Source organism: Meriones unguiculatus, chromosome 4 (genome assembly GCF_030254825.1).
Source record: "Meriones unguiculatus strain TT.TT164.6M chromosome 4, Bangor_MerUng_6.1, whole genome shotgun sequence".
In the NCBI taxonomy this organism is placed as follows: domain Eukaryota; kingdom Metazoa; phylum Chordata; class Mammalia; order Rodentia; family Muridae; genus Meriones; species Meriones unguiculatus.
Genome location: NC_083352.1, coordinates 32,390,982 through 32,413,361, shown reverse-complemented (window position 1 = coordinate 32,413,361; position 22,380 = coordinate 32,390,982). Strand labels below are relative to the sequence as shown.

General features: G+C 41.3%; 1 pseudogene; it reads right to left on the bottom strand.

Moving 5' to 3' along the window:
* The window catches only part of LOC110540318 (disintegrin and metalloproteinase domain-containing protein 25-like), a 30,782-nt pseudogene extending 11,461 nt beyond the window's left edge, over positions 1-19,321 (bottom strand).
* Between the last annotated feature and the right edge of the window lie 3,059 nt (positions 19,322-22,380).

Sequence of the window (22,380 nt, the reverse complement as noted above, 5' to 3'; positions counted from 1 at the left end):
GAACCTACCACAGAGGGCCTCTGAAAGCCTCTGTCCTACAGACTATCAAAGCAGATGCTGAGCCTGATGGTCAACTGTTGGGCAGAGTGAATGGAATTTTATGTAAGAGGTGGGAAACAGTAAGAGCTGGAGAGGACAGGGTCTCCACAAGGAGAGCAACAGAACAAGGAAATTTGAACACAGGGAACTTCCCAGAGACTCATACTCCAACCAAGGACTATTCATGGAGATAACCTAGAACCCGTGCACAGATGTAGCCCATGGCAGTTCAGTGTCCAAGTGGGTTACATAGTAATGTGAAGAGGGACTGCCTCTGACAAAATCTGATTGGCCTGCTCTTTGATCACCTCCCCCTGTGGGGGGAGCAGCCTTACCAGGCCACAGTAGAGGACAATGCAGCCACTTTTGATGTGAACTGATAGACTAAGATCAGAAAGGAGAGGAGAACCTCCCCTATCAGTGGACTTGGGGAGTGGCATGCATGCAGAAAGGGGAGGGAGGGTGGGATTGGGAGGAGAGGAGGGGGGGCTTATGGGGGATACAAAATGAATAAAGTGTAATTAATAGAGAAAAAAAAGAAATTAAACACTAATAAACCAAATAACCCAATTTGGAAATGGGATACAGACCTAAACAGAATTCTCAACAGAGGAATCTTTACTGGCTGAGAAGCACTTAAGGAAATATTCAATGTCCTTAGTCATCAGGGAAATACAAATCAAAATTACTCTAAGATTCCATTCCACACCAGTCAGAATGACTAAGCTCAAAAACTCAAGTGAGGATGTGAAGCAGAGAGCACTCCTCTCTGCTTGTACAACCACTTTGGAAATCAATTTTAGGGTTTCTCAGAAAATTGGGAATAGATCTACCTCAAGACCCAGCTATACCACTCCTGAGCATATACCCAAAACATGCTTCACCATACCACAAAGACACTTGCTCAATTATCTATGTTCATAGCAGCTTTATTTGTAATATCCAGAAACTGGAAACAACCTATATGTCCCTCAGCTCAAGAATGGATAAAGAGGGCACTGGAGAGATGGCACAGTGGTTAAGAGCACTGGCTGCTCTTCTAGAGGGCCCAGGTTCAATTCCCAGCACCCACATGGTGGCTCACAACTGTCTGTAACTCCAGTTCCAGGGGCTCTCACACCCTCACACAGACATGCGTGCAGTCAAACACCAATGCACATAAAATAAAAAAAAATTAAAAAAAATGGATAAAGAAAATGTGGTACAGTTACACAATGGGATATTACCCAGTTACTAAATACAAGGGCACCATGAAATTTGCAGGCAAATGGATGGAGCTGGAAAATATCATCTTGAGTGAGGTAACCCAGACCCAGAAGGACACACATGGTATGTACTCACTTATAAGTGGATATTAGCCATAAACTTCAGGATAAGCATGCTACAATCCACAGACCCACAGAAGCCAAGGAGGGCCCAAGGGGGAGATGCTTGAATCTCACTCAGAAAAAAGAAATAAAATAGACATTTGAAGTAGGTAGAAGGAGGGAACTGGGCGGGAGAGAAGGTGGGAAGGATAACAGGAGTAGGGATCAGATAAGGGGAAAGTGGGAGGGTGGTAGAGAGAGGACCACGGGAGAGAACAGAAGTTTGTGTGTGTGTGTGTGTGTGTGTGTGTGTGTGCATGTGTGTGTATGCATGTGTGTGTCTCTATGATCTCTGAGATAAGGGAGGCTCCCAGAAATCTAAGGGGCTGACCCTAACTGAGACTCCTAGCAGTGGGGGATATAGAGCCTGAAGTTTCCAGTTCATGTACCCAGATGAGACTTCCAGTAGAGGGAGGAGGACACCAACCCACTCATAAAACCTTAGACACAAAGGGATAAAGATGGAGCAGAGATTGAGGGAATGACAAGCCAATGACTGGGCCAACTTGAGACTCATCCTATGGGACAGAGCCAACCCCTGACACTACTAATGAAACTCTGCTATGTTTTCAGACAGAAGCCTAGAATAACTGTCTTCTGAGAGGCTTCATCCAGCAGTTGATGTAAACATGCATATCTACAGCCAAACAATAGGCTGAGTTTGGGAGTCTTGTAGAAGAGTGAGGGGAAGGATAGAGGGAGATGGAGAAGTCAAGGACACCACAGAAGACCTACAGAGTAGACTAACCTGGGCCCATGGGGCCTCACAGAGACTGAACTACCCACCAAAGGGCATGCACAGGCTGGACCACAGCCCCCTGCCCATATGTAGCAGATGTGGAGCTGGGTCATCACATGGGCCCCTTAACAATTGGAGTAGATGCTTTCTTGGGCTGTCTTGTCTGGCCTCAGTTGGAGGGAATATGCTTTGTACTGCTGCAACTTGAGGTGCCAGGGTAGGTTGGTACTCCTTGGGGGGGGGGCTTCCCCTTCTTTGAGAAGAAGGAGAGGGGAAATGGGACAGGGAGGAGAAGGGGCATGAGGGTGGGATTGGGAGGAGAGGAGGGAGGGGCCTGGGATAAGGCTGTAAAATTTTACATTTAAAATTTTTTAAATGTAAAAGCTCAAAAAAAAAAAAAAAAAAAGAAAAAACCAAGAAAGAAAGAAAGAAAAGGAAAAGAAAAGGAAAGAAAAGAAGAAGAAATACCCTCACAGACTTGCCTATAAGTCAATGTGATAGAGGCATTTCCTCAATGAGGTTTCTTTTTTCACTTGACTCTAACTTGCATCAAGCCAGTAACAGCAAAAACCTAATCAGCACACATGTTATAACATCAGTAGGTTTGTGATCATTATCCACAGACACTTATTCAATTTTTTGACTTAGATGCACTTAAGTATGAGACTCAGAAACCCCTTGTGGACCCTACATTGAGGGTGCAGCCTCCGTATCCCCATGACACCGAGAGTCCACATCAAAATGTTCAGATATGTCAGAAATGACATAATAGTGAGATGGGAGCATATAAGTCATGGAACTTAGAAGGCATTTTATATATATGGAGACAGAGACAGGAGGGGGTGGGGGAGAGAGAGAGGAGAGACTCAGCCAGCAGCCAGCCACATCAGCAGAGGCTGAAATGTCCTGAGGACAGCCTCACTCCTAGCTTCTGAGTTTACTCGTACAGTCACACAGCCAATGAAAATATATCAAAATTAATATTACGCCCCTGAGGCTACTCATTCACTCCAAGATTTCCTTTTAAAGGCAGCATTTTATTGTTCATTTTAAACAGACATAAATCTTAGTATGTTTTCTGAAAAATTAAATAGGCACATTTCCCGTGAGAATCACTACTTGTTTGTGTGGGAAAATGATACAAAGGAGTTTATCAGCAACAAGATTATGCCTGCTCATCAGAAAGGCAATCTTTTTAACTGAGTGCATATTCTAATCTTCCTGTATGAATTATATGGATAAGATCTTTGAAGTATTGTCCGAGAGGCAATCTTGACTAAATGGAAGCTGACAGTGCCCTTTTATCCAGATTCAAAGTGCCCAGACTGGGAGGAGCATCTAGAATCCCGCTTTATAATATGACTCAGTGGGTGCAGTCATTCAGTGTCAGATAAAGCCACCCAGAGCAGCAGAAAGTACACGAGTAAAAGTTGCTTCGACAGCCATACTTTAACTTTTCCTTTGCTGTGTGCGTATACACGCATCCGCTTGGTAAGGTTCGGTTTGACAGGCTGCCTCATATCACTTTATATTTAGGAAATCTTGACAGTAATATCTTGTGTTTGTATCTTACATACGTGTGAGCATTTTCACACTCCTGTGTGCACATGAGTTCATGTGTAGGTACCCCTGTCACCGGTGGGTGACACCTTGTTATTTGAGACAAAGTCTCTCACTGAATCTGGAACTCACTGACTTGGCTATGTTGGCTGGCCAAGAAAGCTCTGGGGACACAGCTGGCTCCATGTTACCTCACTGGGGTTACACATGTGCTACCCATGTCAGCTTTTTGTGTCATGTCAGAGGTTCTGAACCTGGGTCCCTGCGCTTGCATGGCAAACGCGTTACCTACTGAGCCATCTCCTCAGCATCCATGACTGACAGTGCTATGTAAAGGGGTAGAAAGTAGTTTTGCAAATGCATGCTGCGGATCTCTGAGGCTCTGCTTCTTGTACCCCGTGTAACACCAGTAGGTTTCATCGTTGTGGGCTACACTTTGGAAGTACCTATTTGTCACACAGAATATAACATTACCATACAAAAAACTGATTGGGATTTCGATGATCCACTCACGGTAGTGGTGTTAAGAGAGCGCAGAAACATTAAGATGGGGGCTTAGTGGAATTAATGTGGTTATAGGAGCTCTGCTCTCAGAGAGGACTGATGCAGTTTCCAAAAGTCCCAGCTTTCCTCACGAGATAAGCACAGGCTGTAGTGAGCAATTTGGCCTTTTTAACCCATTTTTTTGTTTTCTCTTTCCTGGTCCTTCCAGTATGCGGTGACATAGGCAGTAAGTAGGTTCTTTCCAGATGACTACATCCTGCCATTTGATCTACAGTCACGAGGCATAAAACCCCTTTTTCTTCTAAAGCGCTTTGTCTCAGAGAAGGGGGAGATGGCTCATTGGATAAGAGTACTTGCTGCTCTTGCAGGGGACCTGAGTTCGGTTTCCAGAACCCATGTCAAGCAACTAAAAATCATCTGTGATTCCAGCTCTATAAAATCAAATGATCTCTTCTGACATCTGCACTGCACATAGCACACACATGCACACACACACACAACCCACATGCGAATGCGCTCCTCCACACAAATAATAAAAACAATTAAAACACGTGGTCTCAGATATTTTGACTGTGGGTGAGAGAAAAAGACAGACAGACACAGAGAGACAGAGAGAGAGAGGGGGGGGGGTAAGCATTTAAAATGGGTCTCTAACATGTATGAATTTTCCTATCTCTTGAACCCACAGCATGGCAGCATTCATGTCATGGTCAGGAATGCAAAGAGAAGATAAAAGGGACAAAGATCCAATATTCCTTTCCAGTCTGTGACCTGAGAGCCCTCCCACTAGGCCCAGTCTTTTGAAGTACCTGCCACTTCTCAGTAACATCATGGAATAAGCCTTAACACTTAGCACTCCAGGTCCACAACAGCGATGAGAAAGCGTGTTTCATTGGCAAGAGCAAGCCCCTTGGTAAAAATCTGCAGAATAAAGACTTCCCTGCATGCACCAGAAACTTTTACCTTCGGGGAAAACTTTACTCTTCTTATTGGTGTGAGAAGCTGAATGTGGCAAGGGTAAAGATACAGGTTGAGATGTATTTCTTACATGAAATTAATAGCTGTGCAGAGAAACACTTAAAGAAATGCTCAATGTCCTTAGCCATCAGGGAGATGCAAATCAAAACAACCCTAAGATTTCACCTTACACCCATCAGAATGGCTAAGATCAAAAATTCAAGTGACAATACATACTGGAGAGGATGTGGAGAAAGGGGAAACCTCCTCCATTGCTGGTAGGAATGTGAACTTGTTCAACTACTTTGGAAATCAATCTAGCACTTTCTCAGATAATTAGTAATAGTGCTAACTCAAGATCCAGCTTTACCACTCCTAGGCATATATCCAAAATATGCTCAACTATGCAACAAGGACATTTGCTCAGACGTGTTGGTAGCAGAATTATTTGTAATAGTCAGAACCTGGAAACAACCCAGATGTCCCTCAACAGAGGAATGGATACAGAAATGATGGTACATTTACACAATGGAATAGTAATCAGCAATGAAAAATAAGGAAATAATGAAATTTGCAGGCAAATGGTGGGAACTAGAAAAGATCATCTTGAGTGAGGTATCCCAGAAACAGAAAGACACACAGGGTATATAGTCACTTATAAGTGGATAGTAGACATATAATATAGGATAAACCTACAAAAATCTGTGTATCTAAAGAAGCTAAGCTAGAAGGAGGATCCTAGGTAAGATGAACAATCCTCACTCAGAAAGGCAAATGGGACAGACATTGGAAGAAGCAGAAAATAGGAAAGAGGACAGGAGCCTACCACAGAGGGCCTCTGAAAGACTCTACCCTGAAGTATATCAAAGCAAATATTTAGACTCATAAACAAACTTTGGGCAGAGTGCAGGGAATCTTAGGAAAGAAGGGGGAGTTAGTAAGACCTGGAGAGGTCAGGTGCTCCACAAGGAGAGCAACACAACCAAAATATCTGGGCTCAGGGATCTTTTCTGAGACTGATACTCCAATCAAGGCCATTCATTGATATAACCTAGAACTCCTGCTCAGATGTAGCCCATGGCAGCTCAGTATCCATGTGGGTACCCTAGTAAGGGGAACAGGGACTGTCTCTGACATGAACTCAGTGGCTAGCTCTTTGACTGCCTCCCCTGATAGGGGAACAGTCTTGCCAGTCCACAGAGGAGGACAATTCAGCCAGTTCTGATGAGATCTGATAAGCTAGGGTCAGATGGAAGAGGAGGAGGACCTCCCCTATCTGTGGCCTTGGAGAGCGGCATAGGAGGAGATGAGGGAGAGAGGGTGGAAGTGGGAGGGGATAAAGGAGAGGGCTACAGCTGGGATACAAAGTGAATAAATTGGAATTAATAGAAAAATAAAAATTAATTAAAAAAAGAAAAAATAAATGTCTCATGTCATAATAGTAACACTTTTGCTGTATTGAAAGAGAAATAGAAGGCACTAAATCTCAAGGAGAAAAATGATAATAAAGACAACAGAAGGAATTCATAAAGTGAATCTTTAAAAAGAACAGAAAAAGGAAATAAAACCCAAGATGTGCCCTTAAAGACTTTTTAATTGATTAAACATTGGGCAAAATTATTAGGAGAAGTAAAGGAGAACAGAAAAGAGAGGAAGGTGGAGAAATGAAATTACCTATAAATGAATTAAAAATATTGATTTCAAGGAAGCATGGAAGGGTGCAATGTACACAAATAGTTAAATCAACAATTTTAGGAAAATAACATATAGACAACATTAGAATTTCCAAAAAGATGAAGGTGATATGGATCTAAAGAACACAATGACTGAAATGAAGAATACAATGGAGTTGCAATCATAGACTAAATGAAGCACAATATAAAAGTAGCACACACAGAGGCAGGCTGTGTGAACGGCCTCATCAGAAAGGCGAGCAGTAATCAGAGAAGAAGGCCTGTGGAATTATGTCACATTATCAAATAAATCAATATGTGCATACGCAAGTCTCTAAAGGGTAAAGTGAGAAATGGAGGGAAGATGATTAAAAGGAACATGACATGAAGAGATGGTCATAGGCATCAATCACTGATTTGGCAATTTGTACCTGATACAGTAGAAATATTGCTTTCCAAGATTATTTTGACTTAAAAGCAAAAAATAAACAAACCCCAGGCAGGGACAACCTTCAGGGACTCATTGTAAATTTCACCCTAACACAGGGACTGAAACCTGAACAGAAAAATCTGTGCTAGGAAAACTACAATAATCTCCTCTTCTTAGGATGAACGGAAACTGCCTAACCAGATGTGATCTTGGCGAGTGTGCAAGTACACACTCAATGCATGCACACACATGCACACACACAGGCATGCACACATGCACACAAACATGTGCACTCACACGTATGCACCCACTCACATACACACACACATACCCTCATGCATGCATCACACATACATGCACACACAGAAGCATGCGTATATGTACACAGATGCATACACATGCACATACACACACAGAATGCACACAGGCACACCTTCACGCACACACTCACATGCACGCACACACATGCACATGCATGTACAGACACACAAACAGGAGCATGCACACATGCACACACTCACGTGGATGGGTGCATCTGGGGATGTCAGTGCATGTCTGCTTCCAGGGACTTGCCTGTCTCTGCCCCCTATCTTGCAGTGCTAGGATTACTGGCACACCAATGTACCCAGCCTTTTACATGGGTTCTCAGGATCTGAATGTGGATCCTCACACTTGCAAGGCAAATGCTTGCCAATGCTTGGAAATCTCAGATATAATCTTGAAGCTTTAGCCAATAGAAAGAGAAATGACGAGGGGCACCCATTTCTTTAAAGCTTTATATTTGTCAGTAATAGAGAACAGTTCACATCAGATAATATAACGATAGATTGCTACATCAAAAATACATATAAGCTGATTTTATATTTTATTTAGAAATGTCCTGTTAAATAGAACTAGAAATGAATGTTACATAAAATATGAGAAAAGAATTAAAAGATTCCAAAATGTAGAGAAGAAAAATAAGACATTTGTGTGTAAATAACGAAAAGGCCTCTACAAAGGTTAAAATTTTAAATGTTTAAATTAAGACATCTTATAATAAAATTGACAGAAGACTATTCTGAAGATAATAATCCAAGATAAGCAGTACGATTTTGTTTATCGGAAGAGGGAGAAAACAGGGAACAGGGAAGAAACCTACCACGGAGGACCTCTGAAAGACTCTACCTGGCAGGGTATCAAAGCAGATGCTGAGACTCATAGCCAAACTTTGGGCAGAGTGCAGGGAATCTTACAAAAGAAGGAGGAGATAGAAAGACCTGGAGGGGACAGGAGCTCCACAAGAAGAGAAAAAAATCTGTGCACAGGGATCTTTTCTGAGACTGATACTCCAACCAAGGACCATGCATGGAGATAACCTAGAACCCCTGCACAGATGTAGCCCATGGCAGCTCTGTGTTCAAGTGTGTTCCCTAGTAAGGGGAACAGGGACTGTCTCTGACATGAACTGAGTGGCTGGCTCTTTGATCACCCCCTTCCCCCCCTGAGGTGGGAGTAACCTTACCAGGCCACAGAGGAAGACAATGCAGCCAGTCCTGATGAGACCTGATAGACTAGGATCAGATGAAATGGGAAGAGGGCCTCCCCTATCAGTGGACTGGAGGAGGGGCATGGTGAAAAAAAGAGAGGGAGGGTGGAGTTGGGAGGGACAAGGGAGGAGACTACAATTGGGATACAAAACAAATAAATTCTAATTAATAAAAAAAATTAGTGTTTTTTAAAAAAGAAAGAAACACAATCCCCCAAAAGATTTTGTGTCTAAAAGAATTAGAAAACAGAGAAGAAACTAAGCCTAAAATTAGAAGAGGGAAAAATGCATATACATAAAACAAAGCAGGAAAAAAAAAGAGGAGGAAAAAAAGAATCAATAAAACTAAGAGTTATTTTATTTTTAAGATAATACATAAAGTCTTAGCTAAATTAAGGGATAAAAATGAGATGATTAAAAATCATAAATGAAAAACATTATAACAGATGTTTAAAGCATCAAAGAATCAGTGATAACACTATAGCACCCAAAACTCCAGACCTATCTGTCATTCTAGTAATGAAAGTCAGGGCTTCTGTCATGACCCTACTGAAACTTGGCCCGAGGCTGCCCCAGGTATGCTGCAGATCTGTGGGTCAATGCTTTCTCAGCCAGTGTGCAACATGCAGGAGTGGCATCTAAATAATTTCAGAGAGAAAAATAAGACTGGTAAAAAGCAGACACAGAGAGCAGACTAAGAGGGGCAGGGCAAGTATCAGCAATGAGTCACCTTTAGGATAGTGCAGAATTGTGGCCGGAATCTGCAATTTAGGTATTAGAATATACGCTCATATCAGCATATATTTGTCTCTTTGTTAGTTAAAATTATTAGTTCTTAAAGAATGATCAATTTGTCCACTGATTACTGATATTCTTTCACTATGGGCATACCTATTGATAGTAATTTGTATAGTTAAATGCAGGGGAGTGCTGGGATTAAAGCCCATGTGGTCCAAACAACAGTCTAACAAAAAAGAACCAACATCACAGCCCTAGAAAAACTTAGTATTTTTTTAACTTTTATAGATTTGTGAATTTCACATCATGCAGCCAACTCCCACTCATCTCTCCATCCTCTCATATTGCCCTTTGTCCTTGCAACCCCTTCCCCCAAAATATAAGATACACACAAAATATACAGACATACACACACCATCACCACCACCACCACCAAGAACAAACAAAGCATAGAAAATATCTCATTGTAGAAGCTGTAGTATGTCACAGTGTGTCCCATACATTTTCACTTGCAAATGTTCCTTGCGGAGTCATTGATCTGGTTCAAGATCTCTGGCTTCTGTTACACCATCAATACTGGATTCTCATTGGTACTCCTCCCAGTTATCCTGTTGTTGCCTTGTGTCATGGAGATCTTACAGCTTTGGAACGTGAGGCCCACTCTCGCAAATGCTGCAGCCTGTGAGGGGCTGGGCCAGCTCTCCTTCTCTCACACCCTCCGGGATGGTTCACCCATGCCTTCGCCATTAAGGCAAGGTGCAGGGCCTTCTCTCCTGAGTGCTATAGCCAAAAAGAGCAGGGATAACTCCCCTTCTCTCATGCCCTCAGGGCCAGCTCTCCCAACTATGGCAGGTGGAGTGTGTGTGTTGCGGGGGGAGAGGGCATCATTCCCACACCCACGCCACCTCATGGCAGGCAGACAAATAATATGGTCTGCTCTTCGGTGCTCTTGTCCTCAGGGCTGTCTCATCTGCACCCCTACCGCAAGGGTCAGCTCTGATGTGTTATTCAGGTGAGGTGCAGGGATAGTTCTCCCAAGCTCTTGGTCCTGTAGGTAGATTTTCAGACTGACAGAGGTGGCAAGAGGTGGGGTAGGGCATCATCTGTGTACCTGTGCCAACCCATGGCAGACAAGTATCTGGGTCAACTCTCTTACACTCAAGCCCTCTGGTCAAGCTCACTTATAGCTCCCATCATAAGGACCAGCTCCACCGTACTACCTGGGTGAGGCACAGGGCTCGATCTTCAGAGTGCTGCTAACGGTGAGAAATGAGGCCACATCCAGTGAGGAACAGGGACAGTTCCGCATAGTCTCTGGACATCCAGGTGGTCCCTGGGGGGCTTCCCTGACCATGGATAGCCCCATATTCTCTAGTAGTAATATGAGCCATGGACATTGACAGCGACCCCTGCCACTATGTAGTCACAAACTCAGACATGAACCTCAGTGGCCGCTTAGCTTGGACTTCACCATGGCCCCAGGTTGCAGGGTTAGCCACTCATAACGAGCTACCCCTCTCTACCCTCGTCTCCAATTCAGTCTTTCTTCATAATGCTCAAGCTGCTCCACTTTTCTTCCCCTCCCATCTAAACACTGCATCCTTGCACATTGTGGTGGCTCCAGCCATGGGCTGACCATGCAGCTGGCAGGCCCCTAGATGACCTCCTCCACCCACACTTTGGTATCTTGGCAAGCCGGTGCCCATGGGCCTGTCTGTGCCATGCACAGGAGGGCAGGTCTTTGGCAGTTCCATCTGCAAGCCTCTGTCTTTCTCCTTCCATACTATGCTGCCTGGGTTTGGTTTGGCTTGATTTGATATTTTTGAGTCCTAGGCATAAAACAACTTTAGCTACGAAGCCAGGCATCAAGCTAGGATGAACAAAGGACGGCCATCTGCTCTTCCCCTAACTTAGGTAAGAACACCACCATCGATTCAATAGTGGTGAAGCTTCCAGTTGAGCAAAGCTCTATTTCTGCATGTCATTGATATAAGTTGTATCTTCAGCAACAGGGCCTTACCAGCACAGGAGGGCAGGTCTTTGGCAGTTCCATCTGCAAGCCTCTGTCTTTCTCCTTCCATACTATGCTGCCTGGGTTTGGTTTGACTTGATTTGATATTTTTGAGTCCTAGGCATAAAACAACTTTAGCTACGAAGCCAGGCATCAAGCTAGGATGAACAAAGGATGGCCATCTGCTCTTCCCCTAACTTATGTAAAAACACCACCATCGATTCAATAGTGGTGAAGCTTCCAGTTGAGCAAAGCTCTATTTCTGCATGTCATTGATATAAGTTGTATCTTCAGCAACAGGGCCTTACCATTATCATGGAGAGTAGCCAATAGCCTCAACAATAGCCTGTGATGTTTTGGGGGAGTCTATGGGCCCCCCTTATCCAAATAACAACAAAAAAAAACTGTAGCCTATTCCTGGCATTGGAGGTTTTTCTTGGTGGCATAAGCTATCTAGTAGGGGCTTTGTCTCTCCCATTATGTTGTGACTCCATTTAAGTCCCCTTTATGTATGTGCATATTTTAGAAAGCTTCTACCAGCGTAGGCTTCCATATGGCTTTTCAAAAGGCCTTCAGTGTTAGTCACATTCATGATGCTGGAAGGTGCTATGCACAGTACTGGATAAGAAAAGTAATCATTAATATTATCTAGCCACAAAAACCTATGTCCTACAGCAGCAAATTGCGTAGGAGATATACTGGTGCGACAATGGCACACATGTTTTAAGAGTAACCGATGACTTTCTGATTGGACCTAAAGCCCACTCTATGAGATGAAACACCTGTATATGGCATTACTAAAGAGGTAAAAAACCTGTGGCTAGATATATAATGGGCCTAGGAGGAAAAGTAATAATATTCTTACTCTGCTAAATAAACATGACAAAATGTCTACTGATCACATATTGTTATACTCATAGATCAGTGTCTCACTCTACCTTTATCACTGAGGTGTCTTCTTGCGGAAGATGGAAATTAATACAGAGACCCACAGCTGAGAAATGTACAGAAAGTGAGAGACATTGGAGCACTCACCACTCAGTGGGATGTGTTTATCAAACAACTTTCCTCAAAGCTCAGGGATCTATGTAGAAGAGGAGGTGGATAGATTGCAAGGAGGCTACTCCAAGCAAACAGTGTCTTTCAGACACAGCAGTACTTACACATAATACGAAGAGTCACAGAGACTGCAACAGTGTGCATCATACTTGCAGAAGTTCAAACCAGGCTGCACCAGAAAGTCCCTACAACACATAATTAAAACACTAAATGTACAGAACAACAACAACAACAACAACAAAAGTGTATTAAAAGTTGCAAAGTAAAAACATGAAGTAAGATATAAAGGCAGACCCTTAAAATAAAATGAGGCTCTTCAATGAAGACTCTGAAATCCTGGAAGGGCCTGAAGAGATGTTCTACAAACACTGAGAGACCATCAAGGTATCACCCACCAACCCACAGTTGTACAAAAGAGCTATAATTTTTTTTAAAGGTGCCTATCAAATTAGATAGCATGTAAAAGAATGTAAATAAAACCATGTTAACGATAACAATAAAATAAACACTGCTCATTGATAGCTCTCAATATCAATAGTCTCACTTCCCCCACTAAAAAGACACAGACTTACAGAATATATGTGCAAACAAGATCCATCTCTCTAGTGCATTCAAGAAATATATTTCTACACCAGGAATAGACATCTCCTCAGGGTAAAGGATGAGAAAAGGTATTCCTAGCAAATGGATCCAAGAAATAAGGATGTGCAGCCATTATAATGCCAAACAAAAATAGACTTCAAACTAAAATGAAGTATAAGAGATGATGAAGGACACTGCATACTCATTAAAGAAAAAAATGTAAATATTCAGTGCAATTGCCACCAAAATCCCAACACAATGCTTCAGATAAATTGAAAAAAAAAATCAGCTTCACATGGGAACAGAAAACACTTGGGATAGCTTAAATTCTGAATAACAAAAGAATTATAGAAAATATTACCATCGCATAATTCAAGTCGTACTGTGGAGCTAGAGTAAAAATAAAAAAGTGGTGCTGGTCAAACTAGATGGCATGTAGAAGAATGCAAATAGAATCATATTTATCATCCTGCACTCAACTCCAAGTGGATCAAGAACCTTCACATAAGGCCAGATACCTTGGATCTGATAGAAGAGAGTGTTGGAGACTAGTCTTGAACTCATTGTGATAAGAAAGGACTTCCTGAATAGAACACCATTTAGTGCAGGCACTAAGATCAACAATTAATAAATTGGACCTCATGAAACTGAAAATCTTCTGTATAGCCCAAGATACCACCACTAAGGCACACTGGCAGGCCACATAATGGGAAAAATATTTACCAATTACACAGCTAATAAAAGATTAGTATTAAAAATACATAACTAAAATATGGACGTAAAAAAAATCCCAACCCAATTGAAAAATGGGGTACAGAACTAAACAAAGAGTTCTCAAAAGATGAAACACTAATGGCTAAGAAACACTTAAAGAAATGTTCAACATTCTTAGCCATTAGGGAAATGGAAATTTAAACTACTTTGAGATTTCATCTTATCCCAATCACGATGGCCAAAATCAATAAAACAAGTGACAGCTCATGTTGAGGACTGAAGGCATGTCATGTGAGGAACAGGTAATACTTACTCATTGCTGGTGGGAATGCAAACTTGTACAGCCACTATGGAAATCAGTTTTATGGCTCCCAAGGAAGCTGGAATTAGATCTTAAAGATCCAACTATACCACTTCTGGGCATATACACAAAGCACTCCACATCCTACTACAGAGATACTGTTTTGTTTGTTTTGTTTTTTTTTTGAGAAAGAGTTTCTTTGTATAGCCTTGGTTGTCCTGGACACACTTTGTAGACTAGGCTGGCCTCAAACTCACAGATATCTTCCTGCCTCTGCCTCCCTGACTGCTGGGATTAAAGGCATGTGCCACAATGCCCGGCTCACAGATACTTTCTAATCCATGTCCACTGTTGCTTTATTCATAATAGCTAGAAATTGGAAACAGCCTAGATGTCCATCAGCGGATGATGGCTAATAAAAACTTAGTACACTTAAATGTTATCTAGCTGTTAAGAAAAGTGAAAGTATGGTATGTTCAAGTAAATGGATAGAATTAAAACACACACACACACACACACTGAGTGAGGAAACCCAGACAGTAACAAATACTGTATATTATCTTTTATGTATGGATGATCCTTTTTATGTCTTCAATATGGGTGCTACTATCAGAATAACCACAGAGTCCAGTAACCTAATGAGAGAGTAAAGGGGAGGAAAGGATCTCTGAATAAAAGAATAACAAAATTTATTATTATGGATATATAAAGATGAAACTAGAACAGGATGGTCAAATAGGCAAGGAGTGGAAGAGAGGGGTAAAAAGGGAAGATGGACAGGGATAAGTAATGCTAAAGGACATTTGAAAAACCATATAGAAACCTACTACTGTAGAAACTTCCTAAAATATATACATATGAAAGGAGTTTAAATTGTTTTACCAAATATGAGGGCAGTCAATGCCCCATCTAGATAACACCATCATATGCCACTAATCGATACCTCCAGTGGTAGGAATGAGTTACATCATCTTGACTTTTTGGCCCAAGAGGCCCATGAAACACCCAACATGACAGAGTGTTGCCAAGGGCATTGTTATTTTCCACAAACTTATGGCAAGGCCCTATTGGAGAAGAAAGCACTTATCTATGTCACCTAAGACGGAAAAATCAACCATGTGCCTAGTTAGAAGTTTCACCTCAATGACTAATTTTTGTGGTACTGGAATATCCTCCACATGCTATTGGAGGTGAAAGGCAATCATCTCTCAGCTATCAACCTGTGACCTGTAACAGAAACCTTCCTGCAGGATATACTGGCGCAACTGTGGTGCAAATGTTATGGGAGAAAACAGCCACTTTATGACTTGATTTAAGGCCCACTCTATAAGAGGGAACCTGTATCTGGCAATGGTAGAATGGCCAAGAATCAGAATCTAGATATGGCACAGGCTTAGGGATAAACGCAATGCTATTACTTTGTTAAAGGAATGTAATAATAACAAGACTACTCATGACATATTATATAACCAAAGATCAATGCTGCATTCAGGCCTATCAGAGTCACTTCTCCTTATAGGAGATGATAACTAACACAAAAACCCACAATTGGACAATGCATAGACTAAGAGACTTAAGAACACTCCTTTTGTCCAGTGGTGGTAGCATGCCTTTAATCCCAGTACTTCTGAGGCAGAGGCAGGCAGATCCTGGTGAGTTTGACCTGGTCTACAGAGAAAGTTCCAGGATTGCCAAAGTTACAAGAGAAACACTGTTGAGGGCGACATAGAGACAGAGAGATAGAGATAGAGATAGAGATAGAGAGAGAGAGAAACAGACAGACAGACACACACACACACACAGAGAGAGAGAGAGAGAGAGAGAGAGAGAGAGAGAGAGAGAGAGACTTCTTACCTAAATCATACCTAAATGAGATCACTTCATTAAAGCCTTCCTCTCAAGCTTGGATATCTATATAGAAGAGTTAGAAAGATTTTAAGAGCCAGAGGGGATATATGACTTCAAGGACACAGTGTCTTCTAGACATAACAGGACTGATACATACATGAATTCACAGAAACTAGCAGCAAGAACAAGGCCTACAAATATTCAATTTATACAGATTTGCAGAATTAAGGGCGAAGTAACATGGGCTACCACTGTTCAACAAGAATGTATCTGAAATTGATATACACTGGCAGATAAAAAGTTAGTTTTCTCTAATCAAATCTTACTGTTTATGTTAACTTCAGGCAGACCCAATGCTCAAGATCAGTTGGCCAACACAAATCAAATTAAATGGTATTTTTGTAGGGTTTAAAAAAAAGTATTTTGCTTTCTTTTTTGTTTGAACAATTTTTGTTTCATTGAGCATTTGCTTATTTTGATTTTCATTTCTGTGGGAGGGGGGGCTTTGTCTGTCTGTATGTTAAAAGCGAGAAAGAAAAATCATAAATTTAGATGGGTAGGGAGCTGGGGAAAACTGGCAGGAGTTGGGGGAAGGGAAATATGATCAAAATATATCATGAATTTTTCAATTAAAAATGACAAATTAAGCTGGGAACAGTGGTACATACCTGTAATCCCAAAACTTAGAAAGGCAAAGGCAGGCAAATCTTTGTGAGTTTGAGACCATCTTGACTCACAAAATGAGTCAAGAATAGCCAAGCTACACAGACAAACCCTGTCTCAAAAAACATGAAGTATGAAGCTGTAAAATTGCTGGGAGTGAAGAACATTAGTTATGTACTAGGATCCAGGGATTTATTGAATGATGAGTTTTTCAATCCTGAAATATTAAATATCTGTAGAACTTGTATCAGTGAATTGTGAAACAATGTTTCCCATGTCTAGAGGGTACACAGTCAGACATAGATAATTTGTGAATATTTGTTGCTACTTCTGAAATTTCATACTTTTTATTGTTTCAAGTGCTTGAAACACTGCTTTCTTGTTACCCATCTGAAGAATGAGGTTCTTTATTACTAAGTGATTTTAGATACCCATATGAAACCCCAAGCAATACAAACCCCAATAGTGAAAAACTAACATAAAGAATAAAAGTCAATATAATCGTTCTTTCCTTAGAAGTATCTTCTTTCTCACGGAAAGGGCCACTGTCAACACTCCCTCCAAAGCCTCTCTCTAGGCAATATGGAGGGTCCCACCCCACATTGCAGTGGCAGTGATGTAAATTGTTGCACACGCCTTTCATATTGCAAGTCTCTGATGAACATGGGCTTGCCCAAACTGACTTATGGACACACTTCTTATTCATGCACACATGCTCTGGACCACAGTCTGCGCCATCTTTCACAGAACCGATGTCAGGCATTGTCATCCCATAATGGTAGTCAGTCCCCCAACAGGTCACACCATTGAAGTGAGTGCAGTGTACAGTGGAATGATCTTCCAAAACGGGAATACCTGTTACATCCTTGCACTGAACTCTCCCACAGAGGACGTCTGAGTCATTACATCTTAAGTATGTACTTTTGGATATACCACAGTTGCCAAAACGGTCACCTTGGGTGTTGATTTTCCTGTAGCATCCCTCAGCTGCACTCCTGGCTTCTTTGCCAAAGATTTGCTGACACTGTTTCTCTCGGTTATTGCATTTCTTTTCATAGCAGTAGCCACCATCTTCACAGGGGCTCCCATCAAGCAAATAAACATCACTAGGACACTCATATGAATGTCCATTGCACCATTCTGGAAGGTCACATTCATTGTTCTTTTTTCTACACACTGTGCCTGCTGGCATGATCTGGCAATGTTTGCAACAAAGCCCAAAAGCACAGGTAGCTCTATCTTTGAGCCTGCAACCCAATGTACAACATGGATCTTTTACACACCTCTGCGAAGATCCACAATCACACTGCTCTCCATCATCAACCACACCGTTTCCACAGAACTTGTGTTCATGCTTGCTTATTGGCTTCTTTTCCTTGTTCATGCAGTTGGTAGTAGCATATGTTCTCCAAAATGCAGCATAACTGCAGTTACTGAACTTCTGGATGCCACTGCTTGTTGCAGCCATTAAGCATGCTTTTGCTCCACAAGTACATGAGACATCATCATGCCACATACCCAAATTATGACCCATCTCATGGGCTGCAATATATCCAAAATAAAGAAGATTATGTCCTATGAGACGATCAACTCCACAATTAAAAATTGGCCTACAGGCAGTTCCAAGATAAGCCAAACCAAGGTAGACACCAAAATAATGGTTCACAAAGAGATGGGCAATATCATTTGGAATACGATTATTGATGCTGACAGTCTTCCAAGAACAAAAATCTTTTAGGAGTTTCTTTATGGTGTTCACTTGGAATGGGTTTCCTTTATCCCACATCTCTACTCCGTTTAAAACTACCTCAATATCCAATGTATGATAAATCTCATTTATTATATTAACAATGAGGACTATTTCCACTAACACTCGTGAAATATTATTGTCGTGATAACGAATTCGCTCATGGTCAACAACCAATGCCAGGCCAAGAAAACGCTTGTGGGTCCACCATCCCTCATAGTTGCTTTGCATCAGAGTGGGGTTATCTTTCTCTCGAAGCTTCATTTGTCGTGCTAGCTCTTCTTCTGTTAATGCACATCTCATCGAAAGTAATTCTGTCTCCTTGCTCTCTGTCTTGTGAACCAAATGTTCAGATGTGGAAGAAAGTCTCTTGGGCTTGATTTCATATACTGTGCCATTTACCTGTAACATTCCTTGAAATCCCCCAAAACAGGTGGTAAGAGCAACCATGGATTCTGGGTCTCCATCCACATAGCCATGGTAGTAGCAATCCTTCTTGATAAAGGGCTGGTTCTCATGTACAGTTCCTTGGTCAGTGTAAGTGAATAGAGAGAAGTGTCTAGATACCAAGAACTTCTTGGCTTTTATGCAGATAAAATGTCTCTGTCCTCCAAAGTGCAGGCTGTAGGTCAGCCATCCCATAGCCCACATTGTTCTGTTTCCTGGGACCTGTAAGGGTGTCACAACTTCTGGGAGGCTGGTGTGTTGAGCATACCCAATCAGGGGCCATTTTGAATGAATGATCAACATCTCCAGCCAGAGGAGCAGATGATTTATCCTCATGAGCATCACAGGCCCACCCATAGCCACCACCATATCTTATGAGACAGCAGAGGAGGTTGCCCTTTGTCTTGGTTGCATGCAGTGCTGACTTTAAAGGTCTGTCTTCTGGATGAGTTGATGCATTAGTGCAGCAACACTAAATGAGAGAAGAAAAAGAAGTCAGACATGGAGTAGCTTAGTTGTAGGTAGGTAAAGGTAGAAGAGAAAGAAAAAGGTCTGAGCTTGAATGGCTTAGGTAGTGGTTCAAGGCATGACTCCAAATAGTACATTTGATTTGCTGTTTAATTTTGTTGAAGTACAGTCAAACATGTGTGTAAGAATTTTAATTTGCCAATGTTGATGCTTTCTGAACCTAGACAAAGAACTTATGGATTTAACATTTTTGAAATATATGTTCACATACCTACAATAAATATTCAAAGCAAAATATGTCATTAGACAATGACCATATATCATATATAAACCTACATAAATCTGGAATACATTCAAGCTGCCTTTTCAATTTCCAGCAATGGATTGTTGAGTCCTTTATTTAGGAGAGATCTGTAAATACTACTCACATTACTTTTTATTGTCAGTTCAGTGTACACACACACACACACACACACAAACATATCACATAGTAAGTCATTACTTTTTTATTTTACTTTAATTGTTCGAATTTGATTAATGTCAAATACTCCTGTTTAAACTCTCATGACTTCAGAGGTCATAAATCTTGGTTGGGGAGCTATTGGTGTCTTTTTTCTAACTCCACCAGATCTTCTTGTCTACAAGTTTTCTAAATGTGCTAGGTAAGTGCTACTGTTATCTTTAGTTTGAAATCCTCCTATTTGAGCATGTTCCTGGAAACATGGTATGTAGTTCAGCTAGCTGGACACCTTGGCTAAATGCTCAAGTCATTGACAGATGCATTAGAAGCATGTCCAACATGGAGAGGACAGGAGATCTACAAGGACCAAATATATCTGGGCACAGGGGTCTTATATGAGACTGTTTACCCAATCAAGGACCATGTATGGATATAACCTAGAACCTCTGCTTGGATGTAGCTGTGGTAGCTCAGTAAACGAGTGGGTTTCCCTAGTAAGGGGAATAGGGACTATTTCTGACATGAACTCAATGGCAGGCTCTTTGACCTCCCCAAACGCCAAGGGAGGAGCAGCCCTGCTAGGCCACAGATGAGGACTTTGCAACCAGTCCTGAAGATACCTGATAAAACAGGGTCAGATGAAAAGGGAGGAGGTCCTGCCCTATCAGAAACTTGGAAAGGGGCAGGGAGGAGATGAGCGAGGGAAGGTGGGATTGGGAGGGAATGAGGGAGCAGGATACAACTGGGATACGGAGTTAATAACAGGTAACTAATAATAAAAAGAAAAAAGAAGCATATCCCATGGTTCTTTACTAATTTGTATTTGTGTTCCATACTATTTTATTAATTTTTAAAAATTTAAAACCAAGAAATAGAAACTCAGTTGAAAATTGACATTGTGTTTTCTGGTACATGTTTTTATTTTTGAATTTAAATCAAAATATAGTAAGTTTTTAAACCAAGAAGTTTTCATTGAATTAAATAAATATGGAAAACTATAATCAAATCAGAGAAGGAAATAAATAAAACTGTTTAAGACCTAAAAATGGAACTAGAAGCAATAAAGATAATACAATCTGAGGTGATACTGGAAATGAAAACCTAGGAAAGCGGACAGGAAATACAGACACAAGCATCACTAACAGAATACAAGAGATAGAAGAGAGAATCTCAAGGTAGAAGATACAATTGAAGAAATTGATACATTAGTCAAAGAAAATGTTAAAACTAAAAAGCTCCTGGCACAGAATTTCCAAGAAATCTGGGACACTATGAAAAGACCAAACCTAAGAATAATGGGAATAGAAAAAGGACTCCAAGCTCCAAGGTCCAGAAAATATTTTCTTTTAATTTTTATTTTTTTATTATTAGTTACATTTTATTAACTCTGTATCCCATCTGTATCCTGCTCCCTCATTCCCTCCCAACCCCTCCCTCCCTCATCTCCTCCCTGCCCCTTTCCAAGTCTACTGATTGGGACCTCCTCCCCTTTCATCTGACCCTGTTTTATCAGGTATCTTCAGGACTGGCTGCAAAGTCCTCCTCTGTGGCCTAACAGGGCTGCTCCTCCCTTGGGGGTTGGGAAGGTCAAAGAGCCTGCCACTGAGTTTCCAGAAAATATTTTCAACAAAATCATAGAATAAAACTTCCCCAACCTAAGGAAAGAGAGACCTATAAACAGACAGGAAACTTACAGAACACCCAATAGATTGGACCAGAAAAGAAAATCACCCTGCCACATAATAATCAACACACAAAATGTACAGGACACAGAGAGGATATTGGAAACTACTGGGGACAAAGGCCAGGTCACAAATAAAGGCAAACCTATCAGAACTACACCTGATTTCTAATCAGAAACTCTAAAAGCCAGAAGGACCTGGATAGATATCTTAAAGACATTAAAAGAACACAGATGTCAGTCCTGACTACTATACCCTTCAAAAGTTTGAATTACCACAGAGGGAGAAAACAAGATAGTCCACAACAAAACCAAATTTAAATAGTACCTATCCACAAATCTAGCCCTACAGAAGATACTAAAAGGAAAACTCTAACCCAAGAAGGCCATCTCCACCCAGGAAAACACAGGTATTAAAGAACTCCACATCAGCAAAATCAAAAGAAAGGAATTACAAACACACACACACACACAAACACACAAACACACACACACACACACACACTACTGCCCCCATCATCAAAATAACAGGAAGTAACAACAACTGGACACTAATATCTCTTATTATCAATGGCATCAACTCCTCAATAAAAAAGATGCAGGCTAACAAAATGGATACGAAACCAGGACCCATCATTTTGCTGCATAAAAGAAACACACCTCAGCAATAAAGATACACATTACCTCAGAGTAAAGGGCTGGAAAAAGTTTTTCCAAGAATATGTACCCCAAAAGTAAGGCGGACTAGCCATTTTAGTATATAATGAAATAGACTTTCAACCAAAATTAATCAAAAGAGATGGAGGACACTTCATCCACGTCAAAGAAAATTAATACACTAAGACCATGTCTCAATTCTGAACA